Raw genomic sequence first — 20384 nt, forward strand, 5'->3', positions numbered from 1 at the left:
ATATAATATAATATAATATATATGATATAATATATAATACATGATATAAGATATGCAACTATATCTCTTCTTCTCTTCCTTGCCAAGCATGTGTGCCTATATGTGTGTACACACACACACACACACACACATACGAACACACAATATGTATACATAGATATATAGATAAAGATACAAACACACACAAGCACTGGGCAATAAGCAAGGAATAATGACAGTACTCAGTAAATGTTATTTTGAGCTGGCTTAGTGTTGGGATGGAATTCATGCTGAGTTCAGTCTACCAAGGGCCAAGAAAATCTGCTTCTTTTTCCTCTGAATTTCATCCAGAAAAAAAAAAAATGAAGTAAACACTGCCAGGAAAAGCTGCACACCTTAGTCAAACCCAAGGGCTAATCCATTTCTCAAAAAAATAGCATTCAGTAATGCTTGTTTTTCTTCCTTTTCTTTGGAAACAGGGACTTTCCCTAAAGACATCAGAATGGTCTTCTTTACTTATGTTTTGAGAGGCTTTCAAAAGACTCTCCCCAAACCCCCACCAAGTCTGCTTCCATTTCCTTTGTCTCTTGCAAGGTGCTAGGAATTAAGGTGCAGTCTTACCTTAATGCCTAGCCATAATAAATCACGGGTTTCATTAAGGACAGAGAATTGTAGCCGTGTTTGGTCTGGATTGTAATAAATTCAAAGTAGGTAAATAAGATATGGGGATTATTAGCCACTCTTTTAAGTTCCCTTGATGGAAAATTCCAGCTGCTATCTTCTGTGTTCTTGACCTTCTGTTGATAGGCAGGACCACATCCTGATGAGCACCAGGCTGTTGAAAGCAGGCAGCTGTAGAGGAAAGAGAACCAAGAAAAAGTCCCAAATAACCCTGTTCTAGCTCAAATTTGGCTACTTACCAACTTTCTGACATTGATCAAGCATTAATACCATGGGTGGCTGTAGTAAAAACTGAAAATCAGGGACACCTGGCTCAATGGGTTAAAACCTCTGCCTTTGGCTCAGGTCATGATCTCAGGGTCCTGGGATCAAGCCCCGCATTGGGTTCTCTGATCAGTGGGGAGCCTGCTTCCCCCTCTCTCTCTGCCTGCCTCTCGGCCTGCTTGTGATCTCTTTCAAGTAAATTAAAAAAAAAAATTGAAAATCACTCACTATACCTTCCTGAAAAAGCTACTGAGGGACCAAAGGAAATGATCACGTTTAGTTCATTGTACTTCAGGTAGGTCGTTATTCTCCATTAGAGTCTGAGCTCTTCAAGGTCAATGAGCTTGCCTTTTTTCCCCAGAGTGGAGCACATGCCAGATGCAGAATAAGAATGTGATAATTTATTGCTGATTGATTAAATGATCCACATAGACTTATGTTTAAAGTTCTAGGGTACTGGACAACCATAACATGGCATTGTTTTTTCATGATGTCTCTAAATATCTACCCAGATTATCAGAAACAAGGAAACTTGCAGTGAGGATTATTAGAGATTTTCTGTTTTGTAGACACTTTGGCAGAGTCATCTAGAACCTCTCTATATCCTGTTGGCATATTTCCAGAAACAAGATGCTCACTATGCCCCCAAGCAATCGCTTTTCATGGAGGTCCCTTCCAGAGGGATTGTCTGGTGCCTCCACTTGAAGTGGGGCCACATGCTAGAAAGCATGTGTGTATAACTTCTGTAAGAATCTGTGTACAGCATATAAAAATACTTAACAGGTGTTATTATGCATTGATTATTTTTTTAATTCTACAGCTTTACTAAAACAGTTTAATTAGAAGCTATTAGAGGTGGTAATTAATTTGCTAGATTTCTGCCAAACTATTGAGGATTTTAGAAAGAAGGGATCTGGTTCTCTGAGTGCTAACAGATTATTTCTATGGGATAATCATTCTGAGGGTCTTATCTAGCCCAATGAGCCCATCTCACCTGTTTACCTTTGTGTGCAAAATAAAATCAGCTATTCCTTTGGATATGTTGTCCATATACCTCAAGAAGTAAAACATTATGCAACTTGCAATCTTCTTTAAAAGGATAAAAGTAATGAAAAATTTCTAAGAATTTTACTTTTCTGATTATCTACCCAGGAGTCTGAAAAATAACCTTTTAGGCATTATGTAATCCTTTTTACCTTTTTTCCCTAATTCCACTCTCTTTTCCCTCAAATCTCTTTTCCATCCCATTACATGTATGTGTGTATATATATATATATATATATATATATATATATATATATGTGTGTGTATTTATAATTGACACACAACATTATTTAGTTTCAGGTATACAACAGAATGATTTGATATTTGTATTTATTGTTAAATGATCACCTCAATAGGCCTACTTCACATGCAGCACCTCACTTACCTATTTTTTTCTTATGATGAGAACTTTTAATATCTACCCTCTTAGCAACTTTCAAATATATGTGTAAAGTATGGTCTTTATGAAACCAGCTGTGTTTTTTGCCCCTTATCGTCAAAACCATCTCTGGAACCCCAAAGTCTAAGAAAGTTCTTCCATGACTTTTCATAGAAATTGGCAATATCAGTATGACACTCAGGACAAACATACAGATCTGCTTGTGGCCAGGGATGACTGGCAACATTTTAGTGCACAAGGTAAGAAACTTTGAACTGAAGAATGTTCTAATTCCTTAGCATGGCATCCAAGTTCTCTTCCTGTAACCAGAGTCATTCTAAGATTCCACTTCTTTTTTTTTTTTTTTTGACCATTAAAACATTTGTCAAAAATTGGCTAGTCATTCACATGGTTGATCCTAGAAACCATATTTCCAACTATTATTTATGAAATGTACACATCTAGCTTCTTAAAAAATATATATAAATATATATGTGAATTATATATGGCAAAATATTTCTTTTTTCAGTAGTAATTTCAGTTCTAGATTCATAATCTCTTCTTTACAAATTGCATATGAGGTCCACAGAATGGATGGATTTATTCTCTGTTATCCATGTTTATAGATTTTTAAAAAGTTAATGGTTTTCTATTCATAATAAAGTCATTTTTTTCATGTTTTCTAGAACACAATGGTAAACAGAGATGCCAAAGATTAAATACTTTGAAACCCATGAAACTGTAATAATGGAAATCAATATAAGTGGAATTGAAATGAATGAATCTGCAAAGACAGTGTTGTTTCTGATTCTGCTTCATCTTGTTTGTTGTGTAACTTTCAGAGATTTTTTTTTTCTTGCCTCATGTCCAGTGTCTTTAAAACCATCAGTTTGCGTATTTTGTGCTTTATTTACTTATTTTGTTAGTGTCAGGCAGAAGGTGAATCCCAGCCCTGTGGAGTGAGTGCCACATATAATTCTCTCTCATCTTCTTCCCTGCAATCTTCTTTCCTTAGCCTTAGACAGTTTAATTACAAATCTCAAGAACATTTATAAGAATATGCAAACAATGAATCACAGAACACTACATCAAAAACTAATGATGTACTGTATGGTAACTAACATAACTTGATAAAATTTTTAAAAAGGACTCTAAAATAAAGGAATACAAAAAGAATCTATTATTCAATAAGGTAAAATTCACAATGTATATTACACAGTTAAAAATTACCGGGAATGCATTCCCACCAACAGTGTAGGAGGGTTCCCCTTTCTCCGCATCCTCGCCAGCATCTGTCATTTCCTGACTTGTTGATTTTAGCCATTCTGACTGGTGTGAGGTGATATCTCATTGTGGTTTTGATTTGTATTTCCCTGATGCCGAGTGATAGATTAACAGACCTGTACACCTGGGGATAAAAATATATGTTTATAAAAAATAAAAAATTAAAAAAAAATTACCGGGAATGCAAAGAAACAAGAAAGCAAGATCCATAATGAAGAAAAAAGACCAATCTAAAGTGATCCAGAAATAATATAAATATTAAAAGAAGCAGAAAAAACACTAAAGAGAAGGACACTAAATCAGTTAAGTAAGGCCGTGGAAGAGATTAAAAAAAAAGAAGAAGAAGAAAAACAAATTTAACCTCTAGAGATGAAAAAAAAAATTATGTGTGAAATGAAACAAATTAATGAATAAGACCCTTGACAGATTAAACATTTTAGAAGCAAATGTTAGTGAGAACAAAGACAAAGCACTAGAAACTCCTCAAAATGAAACACATATGAAAAAAGAGAATCAAACATAAAAATAAAGCAATATGTAAATGAATGGTTGTGGCCATGTTTCAATAAGACTTTATTTACAAAAATAAGTGGTCAGCCCACAGACCATATTTTGCTGACCACAATTTTTAATGAAACCAGAGATAAAGTGATGCATTCCATCTTCCAAGTTGAACTGAAAGTACATGTGATTCCCCCTAATGAAATGTTTCTATTTATTATGATTACTCTTGATATAGCGGGTATTGAATGAATTAATATTTGTTTAATAAATGAATGAATACACCACAAAATTTTGTTGTATGAATGAAGTAATGAATCAATCCAGTTGTATAAATCCTCAGGAAACAACCTCAGAATTTCTTCTTCTGATAAAATTGTTTAAATCTACCGTCTTCCCTTCCTTCAAAAGGCAGAGCCTGGTATGAAATATTTACATCTGGTTTAATGTTTTTATGGGACAAGAAAATAGTTTTGGAACCCATTCTACAATAAGTTTCTGGAAATGGAGAGAGAACTTTCTTCCATTTAACTTGGATGAGGTAGATGCCCTTTATTTGAAATTCATCAATGTTGCAAAAGCCATTCATGGTGAAAACACAGGTGCTGTTTTTCCATAAATTATTTGGGCCTCTGTGGAGCCCAGGCAAAACAGAAACGGCAGGGAGCTTACAAAATTGCTTTCTATATTTGAAAATGCCACCTAAATGGAAAATGAAAAGGAGAAGCATCTGGCCAAGTACAAATTTTGTGGAAAGAGGAAGAAGGAGGAAGCAGAGCTGAGTAGGATTTTATCTCAATTCAAAATATTTCTCTTCCCACAAGAAAAATTTTGCGTTATTTGATAAGATAGCAAACATCATATTATGGAATAATAAAATTACAAGCTTTCATGAATGAATGGCCTTTAAAGACCATCTATTCCCAACCAAACTTTATTTAGTGTTTGAATCCTCTATTCTGTATTCCACTAAGTGTTTAGTATTTCTCTTGTGTTTGAGCACATATCTGAGATATTATTCTATACTTATATAGCTTTCTTGTTCTTTTTAATATATATGAAGAGACTATCATCAGTTTATTTTAACCCATTTACTGTTTTCCTGTCACATACCCAAGAAGCAGAGGTTTGATAAAGACAGGTTTCAGAGGTGATCACAACTAAAGGTGGGCACAGAAAACAGAATCAAGAATGTAAGTTCTTTTGAACACAGGATATTTGTTTGCTATTTTCAAGTTGAAACTGACAGTCCGGTGTTTTGTTTTTGTTTTTGTTTTTTTGAGATTTTTTTCCTCACCTATAAAAGAGTAGTACTAAGGAAAATCAATGTTTATCAGACACTGGTGTGTATCTGAATCCCTAGAGGGATTTGTTAAAATATAGATTGTTAAGACTCACACTCAAGAGTTTCTGATTCAGAAGGTAAGTCTAGGCCTAGAATTTGTGTTTCTAACCAGTTCCCAGAAGATGCTGTTGCTGGTCCATGAACCACACATTGAGAACCACAAAACCAAATAATCCTAAAGGCAGTTCTTCAACATTAATCTGAAAACTACATGTTTGGTGAGATGTTCTCCAAGTAAAGACAGCATGCTTAAACAGATTTTGGAAACTGTTGATATTCCATTTACCTCTTGGAAATGCATATTTTACATTGGCATGGTACAGGTTTTAGGAATATCTCATAGTCAAAAGCAAAAAAAAAAAAAAAAAAAAGGAAAAAACTTAATTTTACATAACACTCATATTTTTTAACCTTTTTGACATATTTGCTAATAATTGATATATGAATACCATTATGACTGTAGAGAACAGTGAATAAATCTAAGCTTTCTCCAGGTTTTAAGCTTGTAGAGTTCTGTGTACTCTGGAAAATATCTGGACTTTATAAAGTCAATATGCTGGATGGTGAACTCTCAACTCAGAGTTGTTCTTGATCTCTAGTCCTTAGATTGCTAAAATGTTGCCAGGGTCCAATCTAGAGAGAGAAACATCATAGCAGCTCAAACAGGATAAGTTTCAGATAAAGAATCATTCGCCCTGAAAGAGGATTGGAACAATGAAGGATTATTAAGAAAGAGGACACTGACGAATATAGAAGTTATAGAAGTTACAGATATTAAGAAATTACTATCCCCAGGGCTGAGATAGAGGGCACAAAGAACAGAACCTCACACCCCAGGGCTGATATGTAGACATTCTTAGAAAGAGCATTCTGAAGCACCTGATGACATAGAAGGTTAAGCATCTGACTCTTGGTTTTGGTTCAGGTCATGATCTCAGGTTCTCAGGTTCAAGCCTCTTGTTGTTCAGAACTGACTCTGTGGGGAGTCTGCTTCTCCCTCTCTCCTCTGCTCCTCCCCACTGTTTGTGTGCACTTTCTCTCTCTCTCTCTCTAAAATAAAGAAATAAAATATAAAGAAAAAAACTAAAAAAAAAAAAAAAGGAAAGAAAGAAAGAAATAAAGGGCATGCCAATTGATTACTCATAAATGACAGAGAAGTCTCTGTGCTGGCATGCCAGAGGAACTTCCTGGAAATCCCTCTTAAAACATGCTAGAAATTGGACCTCTGAGGCCCTAGAGAAAACAATTTATGGGTAGGTGTCTCACCAGAGGAAAGACACTATAAGCCTGCCCAAGAGACCTGGATATAGAGGGTTGTGGACCACCACACACTACAAGATCCAGGCACTGGGTAAGTCAAGTGCACTGTAGGAGTCAGTCAAATGAGCAAGCCACAACCAGGAAGGAAATTCCATTCCACTTGCAATGTCTTTCCAGTGCCTTCTACTAAAAACAAACAAAAAAATTTTTTTTAATTTAAAAATTAAAAAGTCTAGCACTGCGCCACATAACAAAGAACTATTTGCAGAACCCATTCTATTGTCATAGAGCAGTCAATGAAGGAAAGATTAAGTGTTGAGAAGCAATAAATTGAAAACCGGTGTTTTTGTCTTGTTTTGACATGACATGAGCTTTCAGCTTTCTGAAATTCTATTCAACAAATAACTGATTTACTATAAGTCAAGTGTTGTTCTAAGCAGTTTGAATGATAACAAAAAATATTTTAAATGACTCTATTCCACAGAGATACATTGTTCAGTGGGGGAGACAGATATCTGTACAACTAAACAACATAAACTAATTCATTTATTTCCATATATATTTATTATGGAAAGGAGTGTTAATTCTGAACATGGTATTGTGTTGCATGATGGTCACTGTCCCTTTCCATAAAAAAAATGCAATCTAGAAGATAAAACAAACAAGTAGACAGGTATAACCCAAATACTGCTTTAATTTAGAGAAGGTTAAAACCCAGCACAGGATCTTCTATTATCACCTATGAGCCCTTTATTCAATGAATTTGATGCATTAATGAGTCAACTTGCTAGCTGTTCTACACTTCATTAATCTGGACATGAACTTTAAAAGAAATACCATGTAAAGATTCTGAATATGGCAGATTTTAATGGATATTAAAGATGAAGAAAATTTGGGGCACCTGGGTGGCTCAGTAAGTTAATCCTCTACCTTTGGCTCAGGTCATAATCCCAGAGTCCTAGTATCAAGCCCTGCATCGGGCTGTCTGCTCAGCAGGGAGCCTGCTTCCCCCTCTCTCTCTGTCTGCTTCTCTGCCTACTTGTGACCTCTCTCTCTCTCTCTCTCTCTGCATCAAATAAATAAATAAAATCTTTTAAAAAATGAAAAAAAATTGCATAAGATAAAATTATGTAAAATTTCATGTCAAATATCCTTATTACTGAAAAAAAATTCTTTGACCAGAATATTTTCACTGGGCTGATCTACTCCATGTAATCCCTGTCTCTACCATTTTCTGATTCTTCTCTGCTTCTTGGGTCTTGTTTTTCCTTCTCATCACTTTTTCCTTCTAAAATTAACTCCAGGAAGTCTCACCTTATCCAGTTATTTTAAGTTGGGCCAACTGAGCTATCTCCACACCCATTCACCTCTAGGATTTGAATGGAAATGAGTCTGGGTGGTCTACACAGAAAAATAACCATTCATTAATACCTACCTGTCACAGGTTAGGTTCCTTGGAAAACAGACTCAGACAATGTTCATCAAACATAATATTTATTACAGAGTGCCCTTATGATCAACTCAACACTTGTAGAAAGGAGAGGAAAGAAGCAAGAGCAGACAGAGGGGTAAGTAAAACTAAGATACAAGTTCTGTAATGTCAAATCAACCCAACCCACTGGGAGCTCTGGGCATAAAATGACTTGTTAAAGTTTTCCTGCACTGGACAGAAATAACTTGATCTTTGTACTGCTACCTTAGTAAGCCATTAAATATAAGCTTTTCTGAGGAAAGGAACTTTCAGCAAGCTGGATCCCTTGAGGTAAGACCTGAAGACTCCATACTGAAAACTATCTATGTACAGCACTTCCAAAGGCTAAGGCAATAGTCCTTTGAAGGGAGATCTGGTTGATGCATCACTGTATCTCCCAAAATACATCCTTTGTGTGACTCACATTTACTTTTTCATATTCATTTGAGCAATAGCCCCTCTGGATTCCTGAGAGGTGACATAAAAGAAAAATTTAGTGAATGAGCTGCCACATTTGCCACAGAAGTTAGTCTCTGAAGCACTACAAATTACCATATTCTCCAGCCTCTATTATTCAATCTCTATCATCTTCACCTTCAGCTATCACCTGAACTTATTTTGGAGGCTTCTGTTATAATAAGATCTAGACCCTTTTCTAAGGGACATGACCCCTGGTTACTATGCACTTCCTAGGCCAGAAGTTCCGCTCTTGTCCATTTACCACCAACACTGGGTGATGGATTACCTGGATACCAAACATATTCCTACTTATCTCCATTGTGTAAAAGACCACTACTCCTCCTCATGACCAGGGTCAATTATCTCTATGAAGAGGGTGACACTTTTTGCCCACTGGTCCCTGGATACATGAAGTGTCCAGGCAGAGCCATAGTTCATATAAAATTCTTGTTTTGTCCCCTGTGGAAATGTTCCCCTTTGGGGGATTAAGACCTGTAACATTCCAAAGCCTAGAGCTGCAGGAACAAGAATACCAAATTCACCAAGTAGATCTTTGGGAGTAAGAGCCAGAGTGACATACTTGCTCCCACCACTTGGTTCTTGGACCTACATGTTATTCCTACTGAGTATGTAGTACCACAGAAAGATCTTTATTCTATGGAAATCTTTAATTATATGGAAACCTTTGAAAACATATTTTATTTTTTATTCTTTAATTTTTTTTTAATTTTTTATTTTTTATAAACATATATTTTTATCCCCAGGGGTACAGGTCTGTGAATCACCAGGTTTACACACTTCACAGCACTCACCAAAGCACATACCCTCCCCAATGTCCATAATCACACCCCCTTCTCCCAACCTCCCTCCCCCCAGCAACCCTCAGTTTGTTTTGTGAGATTAAGAGTCACTTATGGTTTGTCTCCCTCCCAATTCCATCTTGTTTCATTGATTCTTCTTCTACCCACTTAAGCCCCCATGTTGCATCACCACTTCCTCATATCAGGGAGATCATATGATAGTTGTCTTTCTCCGCTTGACTTATTTCGCTAAGCATGATTACACTCTAGTTCCATCCATGTTGTCACAAATGGCAAGATTTCATTTCTTTTGATGGCTGCATAGTATTCCATTGTGTATATATACCACATCTTCTTGATCCATTCATCTGTTGATGGACATCTAGGTTCTTTCCATAGTTTGGCTATTGTGGACATTGCTGCTATAAACGTTCGGGTGCACGTGCCCCTTTGGATCACTACATTTGTATCTTTAGGGTAAATACCCAGTAGTGCTATTGCTGGGTCATAGGGCAGTTCTATTTTCAACATTTTGAGGAACCTCCATGCTGTTTTCCAGAGTGGATGCACCAGCTTGCATTCCCACCAACAGTGTAGGAGGGTTCCCCTTTCTCCACATCCTCGCCAGCATCTGTCATTTCCTGACTTGTTGATTTTAGACATTCTGACTGGTGTGAGGTGATACCTCATTGTGGTTTTGATTTGTATTTCCCTGATGCCCAGTGATATGCAGCACTTTTTCATGTGTCTGTTGGCCATCTGGATGTCTTCTTTGCAGAAATGTCTGTTCATGTCCTCTGCCCATTTCTTGATTGGATTATTTGTTCTTTGGGTATTGAGTTTGCTAAGTTCTTTATAGATTTTGGACACTAGTCCTTTATCTGATACGTCGTTTGCAAATATCTTCTCCCATTCTGTCAGTTGTCTTTTGATTTTGTTAACTGTTTCCTTTGCTGTGCAAAAGCTTTTGATCTTGATGAAATCCCAATAGTTTATTTTTGCCCTTGCTTCCCTTGCCTTTGGCGATGTTCCTAGGAAGATGTTGCTGTGGCTGAGGTCAAAGAGGTTGCTGCCTGTGTTCTCCTCAAGGATTTTGATGGATTCCTGCCTCACATTGATGTCCTTCATCCATTTTGAGTCTATTTTGGTGTGTGGTGTAAGGAAATGGTCCGATTTCATTTTTGTGCATGTGGCTGTCCAATTTTCCCAGCACCATTTATTGAAGAGGCTGTCTTTTTTCCATTGGACATTCTTTCCTGCTTTGTCGAAGATTAGTTGACCATAGAGTTGAGGGTCTATTTCTGGGCTCTCTATTCTGTTCCATTGATCTATGTGTCTGTTTTTGTGCCAGTACCATGCTGTCTTGATGATGATAGCTTTGTAATAGAGCTTGAAGTCCGGAATTGTGATGCCACCAACTTTGGCTTTCTTTTTCAATATCCCTTTGGCTATTTGAGGTCTTCTCTGGTTCCATATAAATTTTAGAATTATTTGTTCCATTTCTTTGAAAAAGATGGATAGTACTTTGATAGGAATTGCATTAAATGTGTACATTGCTTTAGGTAGCATAGACATTTTCACATATTTATTCTTCCAATCCATGAGCATGGAACATTTTTTCATTTCTCTGTGTCTTCCTCAATTTCTTTCATGAGTACTTTATAGTTTTCTGAGTATAGATTCTGTGCCTCTTTGGTTAGGTTTATTCCTAGGTATCTTATGGTTTGGGGTGCAATTGTAAATGGGATTGACTCCTTAATATCTCTTTCTTCTGTCTTGCTGTTGGTGTAGAGAAATGCAACTGATTTCTGTGCATTGATTTTATATCCTGACACTTTACTGAATTCCTGTATAAGTTCTAGCAGTTTTGGAGTGGAGTCTTTTGGGTTTTCCACATATAGTATCATATCATCTGCGAAGAGTGATAATTTGACTTCTTCTTTGCCGATTTGGATGCCTTTAATTTCCTTTTGTTGTCTGATTGCTGAGGCTAGGACCTCTAGTACTATGTTGAATAGCAGTGGTGATAATGGACATCCCTGCCGTGTTCCTGACCTTAGCGGAAAAGCTTTCAGTTCTCAGTTTTTCTCCATTGAGAATGATATTTGCAGTGGGTTTTTCATAAATGGCTTTGATAATATTGAGGTATGTGCCCTCTATCCCTACACTTTGAAGAGTTTTGATCAGGAAGGGATGCTGTACTTTGTCAAATGCTTTTTCAGCATCTATTGAGAGTATCATATGGTTCTTGTTCTTTCTTTTATTGATGTGTTGTATCACATTGACTGATTTGTGGATGTTGAACCAAACTTGCAGCCCTGGAATAAATCCCACTTGGTCGTGGTGAATAATCCTTTTAATGTACTGTTGAATCCTATTGGCTAATATTTTGGTGAGAATTTTCGCATCTGTGTTCATCAAGGATATTGGTCTATAGCTCTCTTTTTTGATGGGATCCTTGTCTGGTTTTGGGATCAAGGTGATGCTGGCCTCATAAAATGAGTTTGGAAGTTTTCCTTCCATTTCTATTTTTTGGAACAGTTTCAGGAGAATAGGAATTAGTTCTTCTTTAAATGTTTGGTAGAATTCCCCTGGGAAGCCATCTGGCCCTGGGCTTTTGTTTGTTTGGAGACTTTTAATTACTGTTTCAATCTCCTTACTGGTTATGGGTCTGTTCAGGCTTTCTATTTCTTCCTGGTTCAAGTGTGGTAGTTTATATGTTTCTAGGAATGCATCCATTTCTTCCAGATTGTCAAATTTGTTGGCGTAGAGTTGCTCATAGTATGTTCTTATAATAGTTTGTATTTCTTTGGTGTTAGTTGTGATCTCTCCTCTTTCATTTATGATTTTATTTATTTGGGTCCTTTCTCTTTTCTTTTTGATAAGTCGGGCCAGGGGTTTATCAATTTTATTAATTCTTTCAAAGAACCAGCTCCTAGTTTTGTTGATTTGCTCTAGTGTCTTTTTGGTTTCTATTTCATTGATTTCTGCTCTGATCTTTATGATTTCTCTTCTCCTGCTGGTCTTAGGGTTTCTTTCTTGTTCTTTCTCCAGCTCCTTTAGGTGGAGGGTTAGGTTGTGTACCTGATACCTTTCTTGTTTCTTGAGAAAGGCTTGTACCATTATATGTTTTCCTCTCAGGACTGCCTTTGTTGTGTCCCACAGATTTTGAACCATTGTATTTTCATTATCATTTGTTTCCATGAATTTTTTCAAATCTTCTTTAATTTCCTGGTTGACCCATTCATTCTTTAGAAGGATGCTGTTTAGTCTCCATGTATTTGGGTTCTTTCAAAACTTCTTTTTGTGGTTGAGTTCTAGCTTTAGAGCATTGTGGTCTGAAAATATGCAGGGAATGATCCCAATCTTTTGATACCGATTAAGTCCTGATTTAGGACTGAGGATGTGATCTATTCTGGAGAATGTTCCATGTGCACTAGAGAAGAATGTATATTCTGTTGCTTTGGGATGAAATGTTCTGAATATATCTGTTATGTCCAGTGTGTCGTTTAAGGCCTTTATTTCCTTCCTGATCTTTTGCTTGGATGATCTGTCCATTTCAGTGAGGGGAGTGTTAAAGTCCCCTCCTATTATTGTATTATTGTTGATGTGTTTCTTTGATTTTGTTATTAATTGGTTTATATAGTTGGATGCTCCCACATTGGGGGCATAGATATTTAAAATTGTTAAATCTTCTTGTTGGACAGACCCTTTGAGTATGATATAGTGTCCTTCCTCATCTCTTATTATAGTCTTTGGCTTAAAATCTAATTGATCTGATATAAGGATTGCCACTCCTGCTTTCTTCTGATGTCCATTAGCATGGTAAATTCTTTTCCACCCCCTCACTTTGAATCTGGAGGTGTCTTTGGGCTTAAAATGAGTTTCTTGGAGGCAATGAAAACATATTTTAAAGATTCCAATGTGTCCTCATCTCGATCAGGGTACAATCCAGAATCCTTCCCACATTCCCAGTTTGACTCCTTGTTAAGGACAAGGAGTCCTTATCTGACCTCATCTCCTACCACTTTCTCCTTTTTGATATTTCTGTTCCAACTACTCTGCCTTTCTGATGTTACTGGAGTATTCCAGACATGTTTCCATTTTAGATTTAGCACTTGCTTTTTGTTCTGTCTTATATATTCTTCTTATGATATTTTATGGTTCACTTCTTACACTATTTCAAGTATTTGTTCAAATGTCCTCTCCTAATGAAGGTTGTTTTAGTCACCTTGTTTTAAAATTAATACATTCTCCAGACCCTCAGGAATTCATATTCCCCTATTTCTTTACTTTTATTCTCTTTTCCATGGTACTAATCACCATCTGGCACCCTACACCTATATTTATTTATTGTATGCCTCCCCCCACTACTATATAAGCTTAATGAAGGCAGGTGGGTTTTTCTTTGAGTGTTTATTATTTTGTTTTAGTCTGTTTAGTTATTACTATTTTCTCAGCCCTTAGTACAGTGCATAACACGTAATAATATTCCATAAATATTTGTTTAGTGAATAAACAAAAATGGAAATTTTCTTTTTTTTGTGGTCATTGCTCACTAGTACTGATATGAGAAGGTAATATTCACACCTGAAAATACACAGACTGAAAAGGGATCTGTTGGATACAGATATGGGGCACAAGATGTGAATAGATATAAAGGAACTGCACTATTTTGGGCTTACCTACTCAAAACTTTACTCATTAAATTCCCTTTTGTGGGAATAAGACAAAAATGTAAAACTGAGCTGAAGGCAGCACTGGAAAGAGTTCTGTAACCTACAAGGGTAGAAATTATATTGGCAGCAGACCTATCCACAGAGACCTAGCAGGCCAGAAAGGATTGGCATGATACATTGAGGGCACTAAATGAGAAAAATACGCAGCCAAGAATACTATATCCAGCCAGGCTGTCATTGAAGATAGGAGGAAAGATAAAAACGCTTCCAAGCCAAACAAAAACTAAAAGAATCCGTGATCACAAAACAAGCCCTGTAAGAAATATTGAAGCAAAAGTTCAACAAGAAAATAAGGGCTTTAAATGACACACTTGAGCAAAGAGAGAGCCAAAAGTAGCATAGACCAGAAAGGAACAGGGACAATATACAGTAACAGTCACCCGACAGACAACACAATGGCACTAAATTCATATCTTTCAATAGTTACCCCAAATGCAAATGCCCCAATCAAATGACACAGTGTATCAGATTGGAAAAACAAAAACAAAAACAAAAATCTATCAATATGCTGTCTAAAAGAGACCCATTTTAGACCCAAAGACACCTCCAGATTCAAAGTGAAGAGGTTGAAAAACCATTTACCATGCTAACAGACATCAAAAGAAAACTGGAGCGTATCATGCTTAGTGAAATAAGTCAAGCAGAGAAAGACAACTATCATATGATCTCCCTGATATGAGGAAGTGGTGATGCAACATGGGGGCTTAAGTGGGTAGGAGAAGAATAAATGAAACAAGATGGGATTGGGAGGGAGACAAACCATAAGTGACTCTTAATCTCACAAAACAAACTGAGGGTTGCTGGGGGGAGGGGGGTTGGGAGAAGGGGGTGTGATTATGGACATTGGGGAGGGTATGTGCTTTGGTGAGTGCTGTGAAGTGTGTAAACCTGGTGATTCACAGACCTGTACCCCTGGGGATAAAAATATATGTTTATAAAAAATAAAAAGTTATTAAAAAATTAATAAAAAAGTCCCTCCTTCATAAACCCCTCCCCCCCAAAAAAGAAAAGAAAACTGGGGTGGCAATCCTTATGTAAGACAGATTAGATTTTAAACCAAAAACTATAATAAGAGATGAGAAAGGACACTATATCATGCGTAAAGGGTCTACCCAACAAGAAGATCTAACAATTTTTAATATTTATACCCCTAACATGGGAGCAGCCAATTGTATAAGCTAATTAATAACAAAAATCAAAGAAATACATTGACAATAACACAATTATAATAGGGGACATTAACATCTTCATCACTGTAATGGACAGATTGTCTAAGCAAAAGTTCAACAAGAAAATAAGGGCTTTAAATGACACACTGGACCAGATGGACTTCACAGACATATTCAGAATATTCCATGCCAAAACAACATAATACGCATTCTTCTCTAGTGCACATGAAATATCCTCCAAAATAGATCATATCCTGGGTCACAAATCAGGTCTCAAAAAGTACCAAAAGATTGGACCATTCCTTGCATAGTTTTGGACCACAATACTTTGAAACTAGAACTCAATCACAGAGGAAAGTTGAAAAGAAATCAAATACATGGAGGCTAAAGAGCATCCTACTAAAGGATGAATGGATCAACCAAGAAATTAAAGAATAATTTTAAAAAATCATGGAAACAAATAAAAATGAAATCAAAGCAGTTTAAAATCTTTGGGACACAACAAAGGTCATCCTAAAACAAAAGTATATAACACTGCAAGCCGTTCTCAAGAAACAAGAAAGGTCTCAAATACACAACTTACCACTACATCTAAAGGAGATGGAGAAAGAACAGTTAATAAAGCCTAAACCCAGCAGGAGCAGAGAAATAATAAAGATAAGAACAGAAATCAATGAAATAGGAACCAAAAGAACAGTAGAACAGATCAATGAAACTAGGAGCTGGTTCTTTGAAAGAATTGATGATTTATAAACTCCTGGCCAGACTTATCAAAAAGAAAAAAAAAAAAAAAAAAAAGAAGGGTCCCAAATAAATAAAACCATGAATAAAGATGAGAGATCACAACCAACACCAAAGAAATACAATTATAGGAACATATGGAACATATTATGAGCAACTATATGCCAACAAATTAGACAATCTGGAAGAAATGGATGCATTCCTAGATATGTATTAACTACCAAAACTGAACCAGAAAGAAAAAGAAAATCTTAACAGAACCATAACCATCAAGGAAATTGAAGTAGTAACCAAAATCCCCCTCAAAACAAGAGCCTAGGGCCAGATGGTTTCCCAGGATAATTCTATCAAACATTTAAAGAAGAATTAATACCTATTTTTCTGAAACCATTCCAAAAAATAGAAATGGAAAGAAAATTTCCACACTCATTTTATGAGACCTTCATTCCAAAACCAGACAAAGACTTCATCAAAAAGGAGAATTACTGGGTGACTCAGTTGGTTGGGTGACTGCCTTAGGCTTGGGTCATGATCCTTGAGTCCTGGGATCAGATCCTGCATCAGGCTCCCTGCTTGGCGGGGAATCTGCTTCTCCCTCTGACCTCCCCCTTCTCATGCACTCTCTCTCAAATAAATAAATAAAAATCTTAAAACAAAAAAGGAGAAATATAGACCAATATACCTGATGAACACAGATACAAAAATTCTCACCCAAATACTAGCCAGTAGTATCCAACAGTACATTAAAATAATTATTCTCCATGACCAAATGGGATTTATTTCTGGACTGCAAGGTTGGTTCAACATCTGCAAATCAACCAATGTAATAAAATGCATTAATAAAAGAAAGAACAAAAACCATATGATACTCTCAATAGATGTAGAAAAAGCATTTGACTACAAAGCACAGTATCCTTTCTTGATTAAAACTCTTCACAGTGTAGGGGTAACATCATAAAAAAGTCAACATCATAAAAGCCATCTATGAAAATCCACAGCAAATATCATTCTCAATGAGGAAAAACTGAGAGAATTTCCCTTAATGTCAGTAACATGGCAGGGATGTCCACTATCACCACTGCTGTTCAACACAGTACTAGAAGTTCTAGCTTCAGCAATCAGACAGCAAAAAGAAATAAAATGTATCTGTATTGGCAAAGAAGAAGTCTAATGTTCACTCTTTGCAGATGATATGATACTTAATGGGGAAAACCCAAAAGAGTTCACCCCAGAACTGCTAGAACTCATACAGGAATTAAGTAAAGAGACAGGTTATAAAATCAATGCACTGAAATCAGTTGCATTTCTAAACACCAAAAACTGTGCAGAAAAAAGAGAAATTAAGGAGCCTATCCCATTTACAATTGCACCCAAAACCATAAGATACCTAGGAATAAACCTAGCCAAGGAGGCAAAGAATCTGCACTTAGAGAACAATAAAGTATGCATGAAAGAAACTGGGGAAGACACACACACACACACAAAAGGAAAAAGTTCTATGTTCATGGATTGAAAGAACAAATATTGTGAAAATGTCTATGATACCTAGAGCAATCTACATATTTAACACAACTCCTATCAAAATACCATCAACTACTTTCAAAGAAAAGGAACAAATAATCCTAAAATTTATATGGAACCATAAAAGACCCCAAAAAGCCAGAGAGAGGTTGAAAAAGAAAGCCAAAGTTGGCCACATCACAGTTTAAGACTTCAAGCTCTATTACAAAATTATAATAATCTAGACAATATGGTTCTGGCACAAAAACAGACACATAGATCAATGGAAGAGAACAGAGCCCAGAAATGGACTCTCAATTCCATGGTCAACTAATCTTCAACAAAGCAGGAAAGAATGTCCAATGTAAAAAGACAGACTCTGCAAAATAATGGTATTGGGATAATTGGTGACCAGCCACATGCAGAAGAATAAAACTGGACTATTTCCTTACACCACACACAAAAAGTAGACTCAAAATGGATGAAAGACTTCAATGTGAGACAGAAATCCATCAAAATTCTTTAGGAGAACATAGCAGCAACCTCTTCAACCTCAGGTGCAGCAGCTTCTTCCTAGAAATCTTGCCAAAGGCAAAGGAAGCAAGGGCAAAAATGAAATGCTGGGGCTTCATCAAGATCAAAAGCTTTTGCACCGTGAAGGAAACAGTCAACATAACCAAAAGACAACCAACAGAATGGGAGAAGATATTTGCAAATGAATCCTCAGATAAAGGACTAGTATTTAAAATCTAAAAGGACTTAAACTCAATACCCAAAGAGCAAATAACCCAATCAAGAAATGGGCAGAAGACATGAACAGACATTTCTGCAAAGAGGATATACGAATGGCCAACAGACACATGGAAAATTGTTCAGTATCACTCAGGATCAGGGAAATACAAATAAAAACCACATTGAGATATCACCTCACACCATTCAGAATGGCTAAAATTAATCAGTCAGGAAATGATAGGTGTTGACAAGGATGTGGAGAAAGGGGAACCCTCTGCATTGTTGGTGGGCTGCACTGTTGGTGTGGCCACTCTGGAAAACAGTATGGCAGTTCTTCAAAAAGTCAAAAATAGAGCTACCCTATGATGCAGTGATTGCACTACTAGGTATTTACCCTAAAGACACAAATGTAGTGATCTGAAGGGACACAAGGACCCTAACATTTATATCAGCAATGTCCACAATAGCCAAACTACAGAAAGAGAATTGATGTCCATCAAAAGATGAATGGATAAAGAAAATGTTATCATCTATCTATCTATCTATCTATAATGCAGCCATCAAAAAAACCAATGAAATCTTGTCATTTGCAATGACGTGGATGGAACTAGAGGGTATTATGCCAAGTGAAATAAATCAATCAGAGAAAGACAATTATTATTTGATCTCACTGATCTAAGATTTGAAACAAGGCAGAGGATAATGGGGGAAGAGAGGAAAAAATTAAATAAGACAAAACCAGAGAGGGAGACAAACCATGAAAGACTCTTAATTTCAGAAAAGAAATTGAGGGTTACTGGAGTGGAAGAGGGTGGGAGAGATGGGGTGGCTTGATGAAGGACATTAGGAAGGATATATGCTATGGTGAGGACTGTGAATTGTATAAAACTGATGAATCACAGATCTGTACCACTGAAACAAATACATTATATATTAATTTTTTAAAAATGAAAGAAATATATAAAACTGGAATCTAAAATGTTGAGTTTTCCATAGCTTTTGCTTAGAGTTACATCCTGTAGAAGGACCAAGTGATTTATGGAGGAATGGCATCTATTTCTATTTTTCCTTAAGGGTGCCTTCCCACTAAAATCAAGGAGAGCTATTCAACTGGGTTGATACTGAAAAACTTAAGAAGTTCCAGGTGTTAGAGATTCCAGTCAAGTAAAAAAAGTTCGGATGTCCCAGTGTGAGTAATATTGTGGCTTCTTTTATTCTTGTACTGCTATCATATCAACTTAATACATATGTACATTTACTCGATACATTAAAAAAAAAAAAAAACGGGGGGAGGAGTCAAGATGGCGGAGAAGTAGCAAGCTGAGACTGCTTCAAATAGCCGGAGATCAGCTAGATAGCTTATCTAAAGATTGCAAACACCTGAAAATCCATCGGCAGATCGAAGAGAAGAAGAACAGCAATTCCGGAAACAGAAGAACAACCACTTTCTGAAAGGTAGGACCGGCGGAGAAGTGAATCCAAAGCGACGGGAAGATAGACCCCGGGGGGAGGGGCCGGCTCCCGGCAAGCAGCGGAGCAACAGTGCACAAAATCAGGACTTTTAAAAGTCTGTTCCGCTGAGGGACATCGCTCCAGAGGCTAAACCGGGGCGAAGCCCACGCGGGGTCAGCGTGGCCTCAGGTCCCGCAGGGTCACAGAAGGATCGGGGGTGTCTGAGTGTCGCAGAGCTTGCGGGTATTGGAACGGGAAAGCCGGCTACAGAGACAGAGCCGACAGTAAGCTCGCAGCTCCGTGTTACCTTGAACCGGTCGCAGGCTCGGTGAGCTCGGAGCACGGCCGGAGGTCAGGCAGACGGGAGTAACTGGGCGCTGTTCTCTGAGGGCGCACTGAGGAGTGGGGCCCTGGGCTCTCGGCTCCTCCGGGCCGGAGACCAGGAGGCCGCCATTTGTATTCCCGTCCTCCGGAACTCTACGGAAAGCGCTCAGGTAACAAAAGCTCCTGAAAGCAAACCCGAGCAGATTACTCACCCCGGCCCCGGGTAAGGGCGGTGTAATTCCGCCTGGGGCAAATACACT

This window comes from Mustela lutreola, chromosome 1 (genome assembly GCF_030435805.1).
Source record: "Mustela lutreola isolate mMusLut2 chromosome 1, mMusLut2.pri, whole genome shotgun sequence".
NCBI lineage: Eukaryota > Metazoa > Chordata > Mammalia > Carnivora > Mustelidae > Mustela > Mustela lutreola.